General features: G+C 32.1%; 1 non-coding gene across 1 annotated transcript; it reads left to right on the forward strand.

The window, feature by feature from the left end:
- Window positions 1–2,689: 2,689 nt before the first annotated feature.
- On the forward strand, window positions 2,690–2,793 carry LOC126007419 (U6 spliceosomal RNA). Its single transcript, XR_007494994.1, has one exon. It is a non-coding gene; the product is annotated as a U6 spliceosomal RNA (small nuclear RNA).
- Window positions 2,794–8,319: the final 5,526 nt, after the last annotated feature.

Genomic DNA, 8,319 nt, shown 5'->3' on the forward strand with positions numbered 1-8,319 from the left:
CTGATCTGTTGTGAGCATTTTACGGAGTGCTTAATAGTCCTTCAAATTCCTTATTCTGAAGTCCTAAATGTGCTGGAAGTGTTGCTGGCATGCTAAGACCATTGGTAGCTGTTCACTGAGGTTAATTTGATACCTTAACCACAATGTAGACTGGTTGGCCTGGTAGATTCTCAAATGCCTGCCACCAACAGGCAATCTAATTAACAGTCCCAGTGCTTTGCCTTCTAGGGGGAAGGAGTATTGTTTTCTTTTATTTAGTGGGAAAGGATTGTCGAAAAAATCAATGACTCAGCTCTTCAGCAGTGAAACTATTTACATGGGCAAGAAAGGCTGCTGCAGGCTTATAAAATTCATACTGGAATAATTTTTTTCTCTTTCCCTATGAAATTGTGGTTCAGGTAAAGTCATGAATTTTCAAGCATCTTCTTCAACATCTATTGCTTAAAATAAACACGTGCTTTTCTGCTAGAGGATCTGAACAATAATTAACTTAATTATTTCTGTTTACCCTGGGAGAAATCTATCCAAAACTGCAGTATGAGAGTTATTGGGCTTTTGAAACACCCCCTTTCTGTGTAGTTAGTAAATTGAAAAGATGGCTATAAACTTCATCTGTATTTATGTGGTTTTTTTTTTTTTTTTAAAAAAAAAGAACAATCTTTAAAAAGTGCAGCTCCAGCATTTTTAAAATCCTGCCAACTGTATTTTGAAAATCTCCTTTGGAGTTAAACATTAATGAAGTAACATACTTTGATTTTTCCAAAACAAAACTACATTGGGAATATAATCTAGCTTTACTGTTGCTGTTTTTTGTTTTGTTTTGTTTTGTTTTGTTTTGTTTTTTTAGTTTAGTTCTAAGCAAGAATGACAAAATGTAATAAAATACTAGCTGAGACCATTTCTTTTTACAAATCGTCAACAAAAGACATAACCACTAATCCTGCTCATATTTTGATGGGCAAGGTGAGTAAATGAGCTTCATGCCTTAGTATTCTTGACATTCACATGAGGGAGAAGGTTACACTTGAGTTTTCATTTCTAAATGTGACTATAGTTGATATTTCTGTAGACCAATTACATTCTATTTTAAACAATATTAAATTTACTGAAAAATAGCCAAATAGCCTTCAAGAATTGTATAAAAATAAAACAGGAAAAAACAGCTAATATATTTGTTTTGTACCAAGAAACCACCATTATTAAAAATTTGAAATGCAATGTGAATCAGCAATAACATCAATGTACATGTATCAAGAGAGGCTAATATTACTTTTGAATATGTTTATAATATGTTTCACCTCAGCATTGGCTATACGATTAAAGTTGCTGCCTAAAAATGAAATCCCTTTTTGTTTCATATCTACATGATAGAAATAAAATTGTGCTCTTCTTGTAAGAGAAGATTGTGAGCCTGACTCTTTTCACATTGAATCAGATTCTATTTAGGTATGAAGGTATTCTGAAGGTAAAGGAGGCTCTTGTGTAACACTATTTAACTTGTACAGATCATTTCAGTGATTATATTGAGTAAAAACTTATTTATTGACCATTTAGCTATACGATGTAGAGAACCCTAGGTCTTTTTTAGGTTATAGTAAAACCATAGAGCTTAACTGATGCCAACTATATTAATATTATATAGTTTTTACATTTTATTTTATGCTATTTATTACTTTAGTGTTCAAATAATATCTATGAATGTCAGATATGCAGCGTTTATGTGATTAGATATTTGTAGAAAATGTCCGGTGTGTATTCCTCTACAGTGTATTTTTTAATTAAGATGTCACAATTGAATTGATAAATTGAATTTCAGACATATAATTTCCCACCACCACTCACATGACTGGTGTGCAGAGATTACTCCAGGCAAAGTTAGGTTTGAACCTGGGTCTGTTGAGTGCAAAGCAAGGGCCTTAGCTGCTCTACTATTTCTCCAACCTGACAAGCACATTTTAAGTTTAGTTATTACAGTTTTGATCTCATGCATTCAGTTTTGTTGATTCTTCCATACAAAATTTTGATATTAACAAGTGCTTTCCTTTTCTCTTCCCCTTTCCTTGTCCTCACTAAATTAATCTTTTTCCTATTAAAATAGGAAGGTATTGAATAAAAATAAGTTATAAATTGTACCTTTATTCATGAATAATTAATATGAAGTGTATACTAAGCCTAGGTTATACTTTTTAAGAGTAGCATTGTAGAGGAACCTTTGTAATGTGAGTGCAATTGCTTGAAATTTATTCATCATTTACTCTGAAGTCGTATTTCCTCTCATTTTTTAAGCAATTAAAAATGCAGTGATTCTAATTTTAGCTCACACTACAGGTACAAATATTAAGGTTAAATATGTCTTCGTTTTATCTGTTCTATCATTATACCACTGTAGAAAGTTTTGTATAAATGAGTACTTTCAATAATATTTACTAATGAGCTTTCCCTCTTTTAATTTATACATAAATTTTTCAGAAGAGAAAATGGTTATATTGTCATATAACAAAACAAGAACAGTCAGATCTATGCAGGAATGTAGTATTTTTATTTGCAAGAAACTGCAACTAAAATTGTTGTTTCTTCTTGAGCAATGGTCTATGAGCCTTTGTTTGGGAAGTGGCCATACGAAGAAACAGCCAATGGCAAACTAACATAGTCCATCACATATCACATGTGGTTAAGAATGACTACACAGTTGCTCGCTTTGGCAGCACATATACTAAAATTGGAATGATACAGAGATTAGCATGGCCCCTTCGCAAGGATGACACGCAAATTCATGAAGCGTTCCATATTTTTCAATAAAGAAATTAAGATTTCTTGGGGAAAAAAAGAATGACTACACAGTTACTATTACTCAATTTAAAGTTCTTTACGATGATCTCTGGTCCTAATCACTACCAAATAATTAATTAATTAATCACTCCCCATAAGCAAGAAAATCAACACAGTGCACTTGCCTCTTTCTCTGGGCCAATAACAGAAATTCCTTACTTTTCTTTTTACAGTAGTGAAGGATTTAAAAGCATAAAATATGAATGTTAATAATTGTGTACATTAAGTATTACCATTTAAACACTATGGTATGCTATTACCTAAGCTAAAAAGAAATAACTCTACAGATATGGTTGTTAAAACACTGAAGCCTAACTTGCTTTTTCTCAAGCAGTTCTATAATTGACTGAGGCTCCCCTTTTCACTTTTAAGTCCTATTCAGCACTTCAAGACTACTTTATTAACTCTGTTTATAAAGGAAACCACAGGACATTATGGCTAGTGTCTTTCAAGAAGAGTCAGATATTTTTTTTACCTGAAATTTATGATTAAGTAATTTGGGGTATGTTTATATTCAGACATTTCAAAATTATTTTGATATTAATAGAACCAGGCCTACTTTGAGTGATAAGATAAAATAAGGTTTTACTAGCATGGGTTTTAAAACTTTTTAAACAGGGGGCCAGTTCACTGTCTCTCAGACCATTGGAGGGTCTGACTATAGTAAAAACAAAACTTATGAATAAATTCTTATGCATACTGCATATATCCTATTTTGCAATGAAGAAACAAAACATGCAAATACAATATGTGGCCCATGGGCCATAGTTTGAGGACCACTGATAGAGGAACTGTCAGAGGAGATGATCATGGTTTGAGCATAAAAGATGGGACTTCTACTATATTAGTCATGGTAACTTTTAATTGTATTTTTGTGTTTTTAATTGTAATCAATGTAATACTGACATAAGATTGCATTTGTTCTAAGGTTACAGTTTCAACTCTAAATAAAAATATATTAGAATAACACACTCATCTTCAAACTTGTCAGCATCTCCTCACTAAATTGCCTTTTCCACCACTCACATCCAGTTAGCTCCTTTAGTATGTCTGGCTCTGGGTTTAGAGTTTAAGGGTTGGTTCCCATGTGTCACCCTTTCTTTTTTTTTTCTCTATATCTGACTTTTGAGTGATAGCAGCTAGGAATTTCTTCAATTTTTTAGAGTCATTTCTTTTTGTGTAAATTCTCCAAATCCCTGTTGTCACAAAAGGCATGATTTCATCATTTTCTATAGCTGAGTTGCTCCATTCTGTCACATTTTCTTTAACCATTTTTTGTCTTGAGAAATAGGTTGTTTCCTTATTTTGGATATAATAAATATTGGTGTAGCAAGCTTAGGCTAATATATATCTTTCCGAATTAGTTTTTTGTGCAATTTCTTAAATAAGTTTAGAAGAAGGATTGATGGCTAATGTGGTAGATCCATATTCAACATAACTGCATAGACAAATCTCCATATTGTTTTAAGCAGAGAGTAGAACTTTATACATTCCTACTTCAAGTCATGGAAAGTTTGGTAAAGTCATGGTTTTCTCTCTACCACTGAAAATACTGTTGTTTCAGATGGTTTTGATATAGGGTATACTTACATGTGGGAAGTTTTAATTTCTATTCCCATGATAATCAGTTGTGATGAGCATTTTTATATTCCCGTTGACCATCTGTTTATTTTTGTTGGAGAAGTATTTAGCATTTCTTCCCATTTAATTTTTTTCATTTTTGGTTGTTGTTTAGTTTTGTAAATTCCTTCTATATCTTTGATGTAATATATGGAAACATCTGTTTGCATTTAGTAGGTCTTTTTGTTCTAGTGAAAATATATAAGCTTGACACTCAGGAATTACTCCTGTCTATGTGCTCAGAAATCGCTACTGGCTTGGGGGACCTATGGGACTCTGGGGGATTGAAATGCGGTCTATCCTAGACTAGTACGGGCAAGGAAGATACCTTCCCTCTTATGGCACCTCTCTGGCCCCAATATATAAGCTTTTTAATTTGTTATAATCCCATTATTTTTTTTTTTGCTTTTGTTTCCTTTTGTAGTTGGAGTGGAATTTCCAAACATATCATGTCCTGGGGCATTAATTATATTTTACTAAATACATTTTATAATTTTAGATTTATCTTTTTCGATCTTTAAACCATATTATGTTAATTTTGTGGTTAATTGTGTTAATGTCGTGGTTCAGTTTCACTGTCAGAATGACAGTACTTGACTATGATATTGGAGATGCTAGATTATCATGCAATGGAATAGGAGGACACTTCAAATAAATGTAATTTACAATGTTCATTATGATCAATGCATACAGCTAACCAAGCAGCAGAAAAAAGCAAAGAATTTTTTTCTGATAAAATATTATGATAATCAACTAGTAAATGGCATAGAAATTGATATGAGTACCTAGAAATTCTTTAAACATTTTTGTTTCTTGTAAGTGTGATTTTGAGTGACAGGGCAGCTATAAATATCTAGGGAATAAAAATAAAAGTTATTCTGAATAGAGAACACTCCACAAAGAGGCCAGATTTAAAATAAAAGTTTTTACTTTACATTTCTAGAATGTTATATTATTTTATTTGATAACATTTTCTTTAAATAGTGCAGTTAGGATTATAAATATATTTACAAATATATTTTAAATATCTGTACTTGGAAACTCTTCCAACTGGACTAAAGGTGTACACATTTTAGCTGATGTATTTTCGAGTTTCCCATTTTGAAACTATTATCTCTTTAGTATATGAGTAACACAAATAAAAATAGAAAAATGATGACACTAGAGTAACTGTAATTTTTGAAAATACTGTGTAGATTTTCGACTAGGTCCTAGGAGGGAAAAATTAGAAAAGAAATTACTTTTTATATGCAATATATTAAGTGGAACCCCGGGGTAAAATGATAGGCTGGTGATGAATAGATACTTTGGGACAATTCAGAGGCCCCTTGGCTTTAAAATTCCTTGATACTGTACTTAACCTTTAGAACTTTTCAAAGGCGTACTGCACACAAATTACTCCCTTGAAAATTCCCATTTGGAAAATAAAGTCTAGAATTACAGAGAAAATTATGAGTCACTGCCTATGTCCAATGCATATACATGTGGCCTTTGAAGAAGGGAATACACCTGGATAAAGGATGTCAATGTGAAGGGTTGGGGGTTAGTGGTAACCGGAAATAGGCTGAACTCTAAATCATAATTTTCTTTCAAGTGGAAATATATACCCTTGGTTGTGTCAATATGGCTTTTAATTTTCTGATATTTGCTCCAGTTTCTTATCTACCTATATTTATTTTATTAATTCAAATTTGCATAGCAGAAACTCTCTTTGAACTGAACTATATTTCAAATTGTATGTCCTCAAAAGAATAGATGATTGGTAAAAGTTTGAGCATTTGCGAGAATCACTGTAAAGCCATAAATTATGTGAGCTTTAAAACTATGGCAAGGGTAAAAACTAAACTAAGAGTTAAAGAAATGTTTAGCCATTTATTTTTTTCTTATTTTGTCTTGAAATTTTCATTTTTTTTTATTCCTGAGCACAAAGTCAGGAATAAGGCCTGAGCACTGCTGGGAATAACCCAGAAACAAATTAAATATACTCAAGAAAAACATAAAAACTCATTTAGTCAGGATATTTCCTGAATAGTTCCTTCTACTCCCTAGTTAATTCTGTATTACTAACTACTTTTTGTTATCTGAAAATTTTTCTGTCTTTTTGTAATAAAATTTTAAATTGAATCACCCTGAGATAGTTATAAAGTTGTTCATGATTGAGTTTTAGTCATAAATTTCCAACATCCATCTTTTCACCAACTACCCACTGCCTATCTCTATGGCAGGTGTTCTCTCTCTCTCTCTCTCTCTCTCTCTCTCTCTCTCTCTCTCTCTCTCTCTCTCCCTCTCCCTCTCTCCCTCCTCTCTTCTCTCTTCTCTTCTTCTTCTTTTTCTTCTTCTTGTTCTTCTTCTTTCTTCTTCTTTTTGTCCTTCTTCTTCTTCTTCTTCTTCTTCTTCTTCTTCTTCTTCTTCTTCTTCTTCTTCTTCTTCTTCTTCTTCTCCTTCTTCTTCTTCTTTTTGTCCTTCTTTTTGTCCTTCTTCTTCTTCTTCTTCTTCTTCTTTTTCTTCTTCTTCTTCTTCTTCTTCTTCTTCTTCTTCTTTTTCTTCTTCTTCTTCTTCTTCTTCTTCTTCTTCTTCTTCTTCTTCTTCTTCTTCTTCTTCTTCTTCTTCTTCTTCTTGTCCTTCTTGTTGTTGTTGTTCTTCTTCTTCTCTTCCTCCTCCTCCTCTTCCCTTTTAGACACTGTAGTTTGCAATACTATTACTGAAAGGTCAAACTTTTTTTGTCTAATTGAGGTTCTTTCTGACCCTGTTTTTTTCTTGTGTGCCCCTTCACCCCAGATGCTATCATTTAATTCTTTCAGAATATCCTAGGAGTTCATGGAAGTCATATGTCTCTTAAAATCATGGTATTTTTTTGTGTTCAGTGAGATTTTATTTTGTTAGTGATAATATAATTTTATGAGAAGTTAAGTTTTGAATTGGGTGCACAGTGAATCAAAAATTACAGGATTGATATTTCAACTCTTCCCAGGATCTCAGCAGTAAAGAGAGCTTAAAATTAAGTCCAATTATGAGTGATAAAAATAATCACATGTACATAATGAAATCTTCAAAATCTTAACAGAGTGACTTCAGCTTGCTTCTGGGTTGGTAAATGCATATACATTTAGGAAGAGGTTGTAGAACATCTACATTATTTTTCACATCATTACCTCTATCCCTCTTCTCCATCTAACTCTTACTTATTATCATTCCTTATGATAGATAGTTGATCTAGTGAATGGATTTCCCAACTTCACTCAAAGTCACTGAGATTAATCAAACATTAATTTTCTTGAAAATCTCTAGATTATAGTTAGTTGATTAGAAGTACATGCACTTGTTACTATCATCTGAAGTTTAAAAAAGAGGGCATGAAAATATGTAATCTGTAGTTATAAACAAGAATATGGTTCTGGTACCTCAAATGGAGAATGTTCTTGGAAACTGAGCCCTCACCTGTATAACCTTTGCTAACTCTAGTTAGACAATGTCAGAACTGAGAAGAAATCTTGATATTTAGAATGGCAAAACCTCCATAGATGTCCACATGATTTCAGAAACCCTCTTAACAAGTTACATCATTAGGATGTTTGTATATGTAAGTGTTTTTTGTACTCTGTGTTAGGACAGAAATATGTAATCAAACTGGTGAATATATAATACATATAATTAAATATATATAATAATAATCATATATATAATCAAATTTGTGAATTTACCGTCCAAGGTACTATAAGATTGGTTCTCTTTTTTCACATCTTAAAGCATGTTTTCATATTTAACTTTTTAAGCCACTATTTAACATCTGTAAGTTATTGAAATCTCAATTTCTATTCATCTCATATTAGTCAGCATGTTTCAAGATGCCAAAATGGCAACATATGATTA

This window comes from Suncus etruscus, chromosome 4 (assembly GCF_024139225.1).
Source record: "Suncus etruscus isolate mSunEtr1 chromosome 4, mSunEtr1.pri.cur, whole genome shotgun sequence".
Classification (NCBI taxonomy): Eukaryota; Metazoa; Chordata; class Mammalia; order Eulipotyphla; family Soricidae; genus Suncus; species Suncus etruscus.